The sequence below is a fragment of the Orcinus orca genome, chromosome 15 (genome assembly GCF_937001465.1).
Source record: "Orcinus orca chromosome 15, mOrcOrc1.1, whole genome shotgun sequence".
Classification (NCBI taxonomy): domain Eukaryota; kingdom Metazoa; phylum Chordata; class Mammalia; order Artiodactyla; family Delphinidae; genus Orcinus; species Orcinus orca.
The window spans coordinates 36,642,968-36,656,752 of record NC_064573.1 but is presented as its reverse complement, the minus strand read 5'-3'; positions in this window follow the sequence as shown (position 1 = coordinate 36,656,752).

Here is a 13,785-nt window from a genome sequence, read left to right as displayed (position 1 = left end):
TGTATCAATAATTCCCTTAAATGTGAATAAATTAGCTACTCTAACCAAAAGACACAGGCTTGCTGAATGGATACAAAAGCAAGACCCATATATGTGCTGTCTACAAGAGGCCCACTTCAGACCTAGGGACACATACAGACTGAAAGTGAGGGAATGGAAAAAGATATTCCATGCAAATGGAAATCAAAGGAAAGCTGGAGTAGCAATTCTCATATCAGATAAAATAGACTTTAAAATAAAGAATGTTACAAGAGACAAGGAAGGACATTATGTAATGATCAAGGGATCAATCCAAGAAGAAGATATAGCAATTATAAATATATATGCACCCAATATAGGAGTACCTCAATATATAAGACAACTGCTAACAACTCTAAAAGAGGAAATCAACAGTAACACAATACTAGTTGGGGACTTTAACACCTCACTTACAGCAATGGACAGATAATCCAAACAGAAATTTAAAAAGAAAACAGAAACTTTAAATGACACAATAAAACAGATAGATTTAATTGATATTTATAAGATATTCCATCCCAAAACAGCAGACTACAATTTCTTCTCAAGTGTGTACAGAACACTCTCCACGATAGATCACATCTGGGGTCACAAATCAAGCCTCAGTTAAATTTAAGAAAATTGAAATCATTTCAAGCATCTTTTCTGAACACAATGCTATGAGATAAGAAAACAATTACAGGGACAAAAATGTAAAAATACACAAACACGTGGAGGCTAAACAATACATTACTGAATAACCGAGAGAGCAGTAAAGAAATCAAAAAGGAAATCAAAAAATACCTAGAGACAAATGACAATGCAAACACGACAATGTAAAATGGATGGGATGCAGCAAAAGCAAGTCTAAGAGGGAAGTTTATAGCAATAAAAGCCTACATAAAGAAACAAGAAAAATCTCAAATTAACAATCTAGGAGGAGCTTCAAGATGGTGAAAGAGTAAGATACAGAGATCACCTTCCTCCCCACAAATACATCAGAAATACATCTACATGTGGAACAACTCCTACAGAACACCTAATGAACTCTGGCAGAAGACCTCAGACCTCCCAAAAGGCAAGAAACTCCCCACATACCAGGGAAGGGTAAAAGAAAAAAGAAAAAAACGAGACAAAATAATAGGGGCGGGACCTGCACCAGTGGGAGCAGCTGTGAAGGAAGAAATGTTTCCACACACTAGGAAGCCCCTTAGTGGGCGGAGACTGCTGCTGGCAGAGGGGGGAGTTTCAGGGCCATGGGGGAGAGCACAACAATAGGGGTGTGGAGAGCAAAGCAGAGAGATTCTCGCACAGACGGTCAGTGCTGACCAGCACTCACCAGCCTGAGCAGCTTCTCTGCTCATCCTCCAGGATGGGTAGGCTCTGGGAGCTGAGGCTCAGGCTTAGGTCGGATCCCAGGGAGAACACTGGGGTTGGCAGCTTGAACACAGCCTGAAGGGGGTTAGTACTCCACAGCTAGATGGGAGGGAGTCCAGGAAAATGTCTGGAGCTGCCGAAGAAACAAGAGACTTTTTCTTGACTCTTTGTTCCCTGGTGCACTAGGAGAGGGGATTAAGAGTGCCACTTAAAGGAGCTCCAGAGACAGGCGAAGGGGCACGGCTGTCAGCATGGACCCCAGTGATGGGCATGGGATGCTAAGGCTGCTATTGCAGCCACCAAGAAGTCTGTGTGCAAGCACATGTCACTTTACACATGTTCCCTCCAGGGAGCCTGTGCAGCCTGCCATTGCCAGGGTCCCATGATCCAGGGCCAACTTCTCCAAGAGAATGCATGGTGTGCCTCAGACTGGTGCCATGTCATGGTGGCCTCTGTGGCCGCAGGTTCACCCCACATCCGTACCCCTCTCTCCCCACTGCCTGAGTGAGCCAGTGACCCTGAATCAGCTGCTCCTTTAACCCCATCGTGTCTGAGCAAAGAACAGATGCCCTCAGACCACCTACACGCACAGACGGGTCAAAATCCAAAGCTGATCCCTGGTATCTGTGCAAGCAAAGAAGAGACAGGAAAATTTCTCCCAGCAGCCTCAGGAGCAGCAGATTAAATCTCCACAATCAACTTGATGTACCCTGCATCTGTGGAATACCTGAATAGACAACAAATCAACCCAAATTGAGGAGGTGGACTTTGGGAGCAACAATATATATATATTTTTTTCCCTTTTTCTCTTCTTGTGAGAGTGTATGTGTATGCTTCTGTGTGTGATTTTGTCTGTATAGCTTTGCTTTTACCATTTGTCCTAGGGTTCTATCGGTCCTTTTTTGTTGTTGTTGTTGTTTGCTTGTTTGTTTTTAATTACTTAATTTTTTTCTTAATAATTATGTTTTATGTTAATAATTTTATTTTATTTTGCTTTATTTTATCTTCTTCTTTCTTTCTTTCTTTTTTCACTTTTATTCTAAGCTGTGTGGAGGACAGGCTCTTGGTGCTCCAGCCAGGTGTCAGGGCTGTGCCATTGAGGTGTGAGAGAAAAGTTTAGGACACTGGTCCACAAGACACCTCCCAGCTCCATGTAATATCAAACGGTGAAAATCTCCCACAGATCTCCATCTCAACGTGAAGACCCAGCTTCACTCAATGAACAGCAAGCTACAGTACAGGACACCGTATGCCAAACAAGTAGCAAGACAGGAACACAACCCCATCCATTAGCACAGAGGCTGCCTAAAATCATAATAACACCTCAGACACCACAAAACACACCATCAGATGAGGACCTGACCACCAGAAACAAAAGATCCAGCCTCATCCACCAGAACACAGGCACTAGTCCCCTCCACCAGGAAGCCTATACAACCCATTGAACCAAACTTAGCCACTGGGGACAGACACCACAAGCAATGGAAACTACAAACCTGCAGCCTGCGAAAAGGAGATCCCAAACATAGTAAGTTAAGCAAAATGAGAAGACAGAGAAACACACAGAAGATTAAGGAGCAATGTAAAAAAACCCCAGACCTAACAAATGAAGAGGAAATAGGCAGTCTACCTAAAAAAGAATTCAGAATAATGATAGTAAAGATGATACAAAATCCCGGAAATAGAATGGAGAAAGTAAAAGAAACATTTACAAGGACCTAGAATAACTAAAGAGCAAACAAACAGAGATGAACAATACAATAAATGAAATTAAAAATTCTCTAGAATGGATCAAAATTAGAATAACAGACAGAAGAACGGATATGTGACCTGGAAGATAAAATAGTGGAAATAACTACTGCAAAGAAGAATAAAGAAAAAAGAATGGAAAGAACTGAGGACAATCTCAGAGACTTCTGGGACAACGTTAAACGCACCAACATTCGTATTGTAGGGGTCCCAGAAGAAGAAGAGTAAAAGAAAGGGACTGAGAAAATATTTGAAGAGATTATAGTTGAAAACTTCCCTAATGTGGGAGAGGAAATAGTTAATCAATTCCAGGAAGCACAGAGTCCCATAAAGTATAAATCCAAGGAGAAACATGCCAAGACACATATTAATAAAACTCTCAAAAATTAAATACAAAGAACAAATTTAAAAGCAGCAAGGGAAAATCAACAAGTAACACATAAAGGAATCCCCATAAGGTTAACAGCTCATCTTTCAGCAGAAACTCTACAAACCAGAAGGGAAGGCCAGGACATATTTAAAGCGATGAAAGAGAAAAACCTACAACCAAGATTACTCTACCCAGAGAGGATATCATTCAGATTTAATGGAGAAATTAAAAGCTTTACAGAAAAGCAAAAGATAAGGGAATTCAGCACCACCAAACCAGCTTTAAAACAAATGCTGAGGGAACTTCCCTAGGCAGGAAACACAAGAGAAGGAAAAGCCCTACAATAATAAACTCAAAACAATTAAGAAAATGCTAATAGGAACAAGCATATCGATAACTACCTTAAATGTAAATGGATTAAGTGCTCTAATGAAAAGACATAGACTGGCTGCATGGATACAAAAACAAGACCCATATATATGCTGTCTAAAAGAGACCCACCTCGGACCTAGGGACACATAGAGTGAAAGTGAGGGGAAGGAAAAATATATTCCATACAAATGGAAATCAAAAGAAAACTAGAGTACCAATTCTCATATCAGAAAAAGAAAAAAAAAAAACGACTTTAAAACAAAGACTATTACAAGAGAAAAAGAAGTACACTACATATTGATCAAGGGATCAATCCAAGAAGAACACATAACAATTTAAAATATTTATGCACCCAACATTGGAGCACCTCAGTACATAAGGCAAATACTACAAGCCATAAAAGGGGAAATTGGCAGTTACACAATCATAGTAGGGGACTTTAACACTCCACTTTCACTAATGGACAGATCATCCACAATGAAAATAAATAAGGTAACACAAGCTTTAAATGATACATTAAACATGATGGACTTAATTGATATTTATAGCACATTCCATCCAAAAACAAGAGAATACACATTCCGCTCAAGTGCTCATGGAACATTCTACAGGATAGATCATATCTTGGGTCACAAATCAAGCCTAGGTAAATTTATGAAAATTGAAATCATATCAAGTATGTTTTCTGACCACAACACTATGAGACAAGATAACAATTACAGGAAAATATCTGTAAGAAATAGAAACACATGAAGGCTAAACAACAAACTACTTAATAACCAAGAGATCAGTGAAGAAATCAAATAGGAAATAAAAAAATACATAGAAACAAATGACAAGGAAAACACAATGACCCAAAACCTATGGTGTGCAGCCTAAGAGGTTTAAAAGGAAACTTTATAGCCATGCAAGCCTACCTTAAGAAACATCTCAAATAAACAACCTAAATTTACACATAAAACAATTAGAGAAAGAAGAACAGAAAACCCCAAAGTTAGCAGGAGGAAATAAATCATAAAGATCAGATCAGAAATAAATGAAAAAGAAATGAAGGAAATGATAGCAAAGATCAATAAAATGAAAACCTGTTCTCTGAGAAGAAAAACAAAATTGATAAACCATTAGCCAGACTTATCAAGAACAAAAGGGAGAAGACTCAAATGAATAAAATTAGAAATGAAAAAGGAGAAGTAACAACTTATACTGCAGAAATACAAAGGATCATGAGAGATTACTACAAGCAACTATAAGACCCCAAAAATGGACAACCTGGAATAAATTGACAAATTCTTAGAAAAGGACAGCCTTCCGAGATTGAGCCAGGAAGAAACAGAAAATATGAACAGACCAATAACAAGCTCTGAAATTTAAACTGTGATTAAAAATCTTCCAAGAAAAAAGCCCAGGAGCAGATGGCTTCACAGGTGAATTCTGTCAAACATTTAGAAAAGAGCTAACACCTATCCTCCTCAAACTTTTCCAAAATATAGCAGAGGGAAGAACACTCCCAAACTAATTCTACGAGGCCACCATCACCGTGATACCTAAACCAGATAAAGATGTCACAATGAAAGAAAACTACAGACCAATATCATTGATGAATATAAATGCAAAAATCCTCAAAAAAATATTAACAAACATAATCCAACAGCTCATTAAAAGTATCGTACACCATGATCAAGTGGGGTTTATCCCAGGAATGCAAGGATTCTTCAATAAACACAATCAGTCAATGTGATACACCATAGTAAAAAATTGAAAGAGAAAAACCATATGATCATCTCAATAGATGCAGAAAAAGCTTTGGAAGAAATTCAACAGCAATTGATGATAAAAACTTTCTAGAAAATAGGCATAGAGGGAACTTACCTTAACATAATAAAGGCCATATATGACAAACCCACAGAAAACATCGTTCTCAAACGTGAAAAACTGAAACCATTTCCACTAAGATCTGAAACAAGACAATGTTGTCCACTCTCAGCATTATTATTCAACATAGTTTTGGAAGTTTTAGCCACAGCAATCTGAGAAGAAAAATAAGCAAAAAGAATCCAAATTGGAAAAGAAGATGTAAAGCTGTCACTGCTTGCAGATGACGTGATAGTATACATAGAGAATCATAAAATGCCACCAGAAAACTAGTAGAGTTAATCAATGCATCTGGTAAAGTAGTAGGATACAAAATTAATACAAAGAAATCTATTGCATTCCTATACACTAATGATGAAAAATCTGCAAGTGAAATTAAGAAAACACTCCCATTTACCATTGCAACAAAATGAATAAAATATCTAGGAATAAACGTCCCTAAGGAGACAACAGGCCTGTATGCAGAAAACTATAAGAAACTGATGAAAGAAATTAAATATGAAACAAAAAGTTGGAGAGATATAACATGTTCTTAGATTGACAGAATCAACATTTTGAAAATGACCCTACTACCCAAAGCAATCTACAGATTCAATGCAATCCCTATCAAACTACCATTGGTATTTTTCACAGAACTAGAACAAATAATTTCACAATTTGTATGAAAACAAAAAAGACCATGAATAGCCAAAGCAATTCTGAGAGAGAAAAAGAGAGCTTGAGGAATCAGGATCCCTGACTTCAGACTATATTACAAAGCTAATGTAATCAAGAAAATATGGTACTAGCACAAAAACAGAAATATACATCAATGGAACAGGATAGTAAGGCCAGAGGTAAAACCATGCACATATGGTCACCTCATCTTTGATAGAGAAGGCAAGAATATACAGTGGAGAAAAGATAGCCTCTTCAATATGTGGTGCTGGGATAACTGGACAGCTACATGTAAAATATCAAATTAGAACACTCCCTAACACCACACACAAAAATAAACTCAAAATGGATTAAGGACCTAAATTTTAGGCCAGACACTATCAAACTCTTAGAGGAAAACATAGGCAGAACAGTCTATGACATAAATCACAGCAAGATCCTTTTTGAGTCAACTCCTAGAGAAATGGAAATAAAAACAAAAAGAAACAAATGGGACCTAATAAAACTTAAAAGCTTTTGCTCAGCAAAGGAAACCATAAACAAGATGAAAAGGCAATGCTCAGAATGGAAGAAAATATTTGCAAATGAAGCAACTAACAAAGGATTAATTGCCAAAATTTACAAGCAGCCCATGCAGCTCAATATCAAATAAACAAAGAAGTCAATCCAAAAATGGGCAGAAGACCTCAATAGACATTTCTCCAAAGAAGATATACAGATTGCCAACAAACACATGAAAGAATGCTCGACATCATTAATCATTAGAGAAATGCAAATCAAAACTACAATGAGATGTAATCTCACACCAGTGAGAATGGCCATCATCAAAAATTCTACCAACAATAAATGCTAGAGAGGGTGTGGAGAAAAGGGAACACTCTTGCATTGTTGGTGGGAATGTAAATTGATACAGCCAGTATGGAGAACAGCATGAAGGTTCCTTACAAAACTAAAAATAGAACCACCATATGACCCAGCAATCTCACTACTGGGCATATACCCTGAGAAAACCATAATTCAAAAAGAGTCATGTACAAAAATGTTTATTGCAGCTCTATTTACAATAGACAGGACATGGAAGCATCGTAAGTGTCCATCAACTGAAGATTAGATAAAGAAGATGTGGCACATATACAATGGAATATTACTCAGCCATAAAAAAATGAAATTTAGTTATTTGTAGTGAGGGGGATGGACATAGAGACTGTCATGCAGAATGAACTAAGTAAGAAAGAGAAAAACAAATACCATATGCTAACACAAATATAAGGAATCTAAGAAAAGAAAAAATAAAATGGTCTGAAGAACCTAGGGGCAAGACGGGAATAAAGATTCAGAACTACTAGAAAATGGACTTGAGCATACAGGGAGCAGGAAAGGTAAGCTGGGAAAAACTGAGGTAGTGGCATTGACATATGTACACTACCAAACGTAAAACAGATAGCTAGTGGGAAGCAGCTGCATACCAGAGGGAGATAAGCTCGGTGCTTTGTGACCACTTAGAGAGGTGTGATTGGGAGGGTGGGAGGGAGGAAGATGAAAGAAGAAGAGATATGGGGACATATGTATATGTATAACTGATTCACTTTGTTATAATGCAGAAACTGACACACCATTGTAAAGGAATTATAGTCTAATAAAGCTATTAAGAATAACAAAAATAAAAAAGAATAGCAATCTCTTCTTACACCTAAAGGACCTATAGTAAGAAGTACAAACAAAATCCAAAGTTAGCATAATGAAAGAAATCATACAGATCAGAGCAGAAGTAAATGAAATAGAAACAAAGAAAATAATAGCAAAGATCAATAAAACTAGAAGCTGGTTCTTTGAGAAGATAAACAAAAGTTATAAACCATTAGCCAGACTCATCAAGAAAAAGAGGGAGTGGACTCAAATCAATAAAATTAGAAATGAGAAAGGAGGAATTACAACAGACACCACAGAAATGCAAGTCATCCTAAGAGACTACTACAAGCAGCTCTATGCCAATAAAATTGACAACGTGGAAGAAATGGACAAATTCTTAGAAAGGTATAACCTTCCAAGACTGAACCAGGAAGAAATATAAAATATGAACAGACAAATCACAAGTAATGAAACTGAAACTGTGATTAAAAATCTTACAACAAACTGAAGTCCAGGAAGAGATGGAATCACAGGGGAGTTCTATCAAATATTTAGAGAATATCTAACACCCATCTTCTCAAACTCTTCCAAAAACTTGCAGAGGAAGGAACACTCCCAAACTCATTCTATGAGTCCAGTATAACCCTGATAGCAAAACCAGACAAAGATATTACAAGAAAAGAAAACTACAGAACAGTAGCACTGATGAATATAGATGAAAACATCCACAACAAAATATTAACAAACAGAATCCAACAACGTATTAAAAGGATCATACACCCTGATCAAGTGGGATTTATCGCAGAGATGCAAGGATTCTTCAATATATGCAAATCAAACAATGTGATACACACTATTAAAAAATCGAAAACTAAAAACCATATGATCATCTCAATAGATGCAGAAAACGCTTTTGACAAAATTCAACATCCATTTATGATAAAACCTCTCCAGAAAGTGGGCATAGAGGCAACCTACTTCAACATAATAAAGGCCATAAATGACAAACACACAGAAAAGAGCATGCTCAATGGTGAATAACTGAAAGCATTTCCTCTAATATTTGGAACAAGAAAAAGATGTCCACTCCCACCACTATTATTCAACATACTTTTGGAAGTCTTAGCCATCACAGTCAGAGAAAAAAAAAGAAATAAAAGGAATACAAATTGGAAAAGAAGAAGTAAAACTGTCACTGTTTGCAGATGACATGATACTATACACCGAGAATCCTAAAGATGCCAGCAGAAAACTAATAGAGCTAATCAATTAATTTGGTAAAGTTGCAGGTTACAAAATCAATGCACAGAAATCTCTTGAATTCTTATACACTAATGATGAAAAATCTGAAAGAGAAATTAAGGAAACACTCCCATTTACCACTGCAACCAAAAGAATAAAATACCTAGGAACAAACCTACCTAGGGAGACAAAAGACCTGTATGCAGAAAACAATAAGACACTGATGAAAGAAATTAAAGATGATATCAACAGATGGAGAGATATACCATGTTCTTAGATTTGGAAGAATCAATATTGTGAAAATGATTATACTACCCAAAGCAATCTACAAATTCAGTGCAATCCCTATCAAATTACCAGTAGCATTTTTTATGGAACTAGAACAAAAAATCTTAAAATTTGTATGGAGACACAAAAAAACCTGAATAGCCAAAGCGCTCTTGAGGGAAAATAATGGCACTGGAGAAATCAAACTCCCTGACTTCAGACTATACTACAAAGTTACTTTAATCAAAAATATGGTACTGGCACAAAAACAGAAACATAGATTAATGGAGCAGGATAGAAAGCCCAGATGTAAACCTACGCACCTATGGTCAACTAATCTATGAAAAAGGGGGCAAGGATATATAATGGAAAAAAGACTGTCTCTTCAATAATTGGTGCTGGGAAAACTGGACAGCTACGTGTAAAAGAATGAAATTAGAACACTCCCTAACACCATACACAAAAATAAACTCAAAATGGATTAGAGACCTAAATTTAAGACCAGACACTCTAAAACTCTTAGAGGAAAACATAGGAAGAACACTCTTTGACATAAATCACAGAAAGATCTTTTTTGACCCACCTCCTAGAGTAATGGAAATAAAAACAAAAATAAACAAATGGGACCTAATGAAAGTTAAAAGCTTTTGCAAAGCAAAGTACAAAAAAAGATGAAAAGACAATCCATCGAATGGGAGAAAATATTTGCAAACAAATCAAGGGACAAAGTATTAATCTCCAAAATATATAAACAGCTCATGCAACTCAATATTAAAAACAATGAAAACTCAATAAAAAAAGAGCAGAAGAACTAATTACACATTTCTCCAAAGAAGAAATAAAGATGGCCAAGAAACACGTGAAGAGCTGCTCAACATCAATAATTAATAGAGAAATGCAATGCAAATGTACAATGAGGTATCACCTCACACCAGTTAGAATGGGTATCATCAGAAAATGTACAAACAACAAATGCAGGAGTGGGTGTGGAGAAAATGGAATGCTCTTGCACTGTTGGTGAGAATATAAACTTATACAGCCCCTATGCATAACAGTATGGAGGTCCCTTAAAGAACTACAAATAAAATTACCATATGACCCAGCAATCCCACTACTGGGCATATGCCCAGAGAAAACCATAATTCAAAAAGACACATGCAGCCCAATGTTCATTGCAGCATTATTTGCAATAGCCAGGTCATGGAAACAACATAATTGCCCATTGAAAGACAAATGGATAAAGAATATGGCTCATATATACAATGGAATATTACTCAGCCATAAAAAAGAATGAAATTAGATCCTTTGTTGAGACGTGGATGGATCTAGAGACTATCACAGAGAGTGAAGTAAGTCCAAAAGAGAAAAACAAATATCGTATATTAACACATATATGTGGAACCTAGAAAATTGTACAGATGACCCTGTTTGCCAAGGAGAAACTGAGACACAAAAGTAGAGAAAAAACATATGGACAACAAGGGTGGAAGGTGTCAAGGGGTGGGGGTTGTGGTGTGATGATTTGGGAGATTGGGATTGACAATTATACACTGATGTGTGTAAAATGGATGACTAATAATAAAAATAAATAAATAAACATTAAAAAAAAAAAAAAACATACAAGGGAAGACCCATAAGGTTAACAGCTGATTTTTCAGCAGAGACTCTGTAAGGAAGTAGGGAGTGGCAGACATATTTAAAGTGATGACAGGGAAAATACTACAACAAAGATTCCTCTACCCAACAAGGATCTCATTCAGATTTGACAGAAAAATTAAAATCTTTATAGATAAACAAAAGCTAAGAGAGTTTCAGCACCACCAAACCAGCCGCACAACAAATGCTAAAGGAACTTTTCTGGGCAGGAAACTGAGAAGGAAAAGACTTGCAATAACAAACCCAAAACAATTAAGAAAATGGTAATAGGAACATACATATCGATAACTACCTTGAATGTTAATGGACTAAATACTCTAACCAAAAGACATAGAATTGCTGAGTGGATACAAAAACAAGAGCCATACATATGAGGTCTACAAGAGACCCACTTCAGACCTAGAGTCAGTTACAGACTGAAAGTGAGGGGTTGGAAAAAGATAATCCATGCATGGAAATCAAAAGAAAGCTGGAGTAGCAATTCTCATATCAGAATTGATAGATTTTAAAATAAAGAGTGTTACAAGAGAAAAGGAAGGACACTACATAAAGATCAAGGGATCAATCCAAAAAGAAGATATAACAATTTTAAATATTTATGCACCCAACATTGGAGCACCTCAGTACATAAGGCAAATACTAAGAGCCATAAAAGGGGAAATCTACAGTAACACAATCATAGTAGGAGACTTTAACACCCCACTTGCACCAATGGACAGATCATGCAAAATGAAAATAAATAGGGTAACACAAGCTTTAAATGATACATTAAACAAGATGAACTTGATTGATATTTATAGCACATGCCATCCAAAAACAAGAGAATACACATTCCTCTCAAGTGCTCATGGAACATTCTCCTGAATAGATCATATCTTGGGTCACAAATCAAGCCTAGATAAATTTAAGAAAATTGAAATCATATCAAATATCTTTTCCAACCACAATGCTATGAGACAAGATAACAATTACAGAAAAAAATCTGTAAGAAATAGAAACACATGGAGGCTAAACAACACACGACTTAATAACCAAGAGATCAGTGAAGAAATCAAAGAGGAAATCAAAAAATACCTAGAAACAAATGACAAGGGAAACACAATGACCCAAAACCTATGTGATGCAGCAAAAGCAGTTATAAGAGGCAAGTTTATAGCAATACAATCCTACCTCTGGAAAAAAATAAACATCTCAAATACACTACCTAATATTACGCTTAAAGCTATTAGCAAAATAAGAACAAAAAAACCCCCAAAGTTAGCAGAAGGAAATAAATCATAAAGATCAGATCAGAAATAAATGAAAAAGAAATGAAGGAAACAATAGCAAAGATCAATAAAACTAAAAACTACTTCTTTGAGAAGATAAAAAAAAAAGATAAACAATTAGCCAGACTCATCAAGAAAAGAATGGAGAAGACTGAAAACAATAGAATTAGAAATGAAAAGAAGTAACAACTGCCACTGCAGAAATACAAAGGATTGTGAGAGATTACTACAAGCAACAATAAGGCAGTAAAATGGACAAACTGGAAGATATGGAAGAATTCTTAGAAAAACACTGTCTTCCATCACTGAACCAGGAAGAAATAGAAAATGTAAACAAACCAATCACAAGCACTGAAATTGAAACTGTGATTTAAAATCTTCCAACAAACAAAAGCCCAGGACCTGATGGCTTCACAGGCAAATTCTACCAAACATTTAGAGAAGAGCTAACACCGATCCTTCTCAAACTCTTCCAAAATATAGCAGAGAGAGGAACACTCCCAAACACATTTTACAAGGCCACCATCACCCTGATACCAAAACCAGACAAAGATTCCACCAAGAAAGAAAACTACAGGTCAATATCACTGATGAATATAAATGCAAAAATCCTCAACAAAATACTAGCAAACAGAACCCAACAGCACATTAAAAGGATCATACACCATGTTCAAGTGAGGTTTATCTCTGGAATGCAAGGATTCTTTAACATATGAAAATCAATCAATGTGATAAGCCATATTAACAAATTAAAGGAGAAAACCATATGATCATCTCAATATATGAAGAAAAAGCTTTGGACAAATTCAACACCCATTTATGATAACAACCCTGCAGAATGTAGGCATAGATGGAACTTACCTCAACATAATAAAGGCCATATATGAATAACCCACATCCCACATGACTCTCAATGGGAAAAAACTGAAACCATTTCCACTAAGATCAGGAACAAGACAAGGTTGCTCCCTCTCACCACTATTTTTCAACATAGTTATGGAAGTTTTAGCTGCAGCAATCAGAGAAGAAAAATAAATAAAAGGAATCCAAATCAGAAAAGAAGAAGTAAAACTTTTAATGTTTGTAGATGACATGATACTCTACATAGAGAATCGTAAACATACTACCAGAAAACCTGAGCTAATCAATGAATTTGGTAAATAGCAGTGTACAAAATTAGTGCACAGAAACCTCTTGCATTCTTATACACTAATGATGAAAAATCTGAAAGATAAATTAAGGAAACACTCGTATTTACCATTGCAACAAAAAGAATAAAATACCTAGGAATAAACTTACCTAAGGAGAAAAAAGTCCTGTATGCAGAAA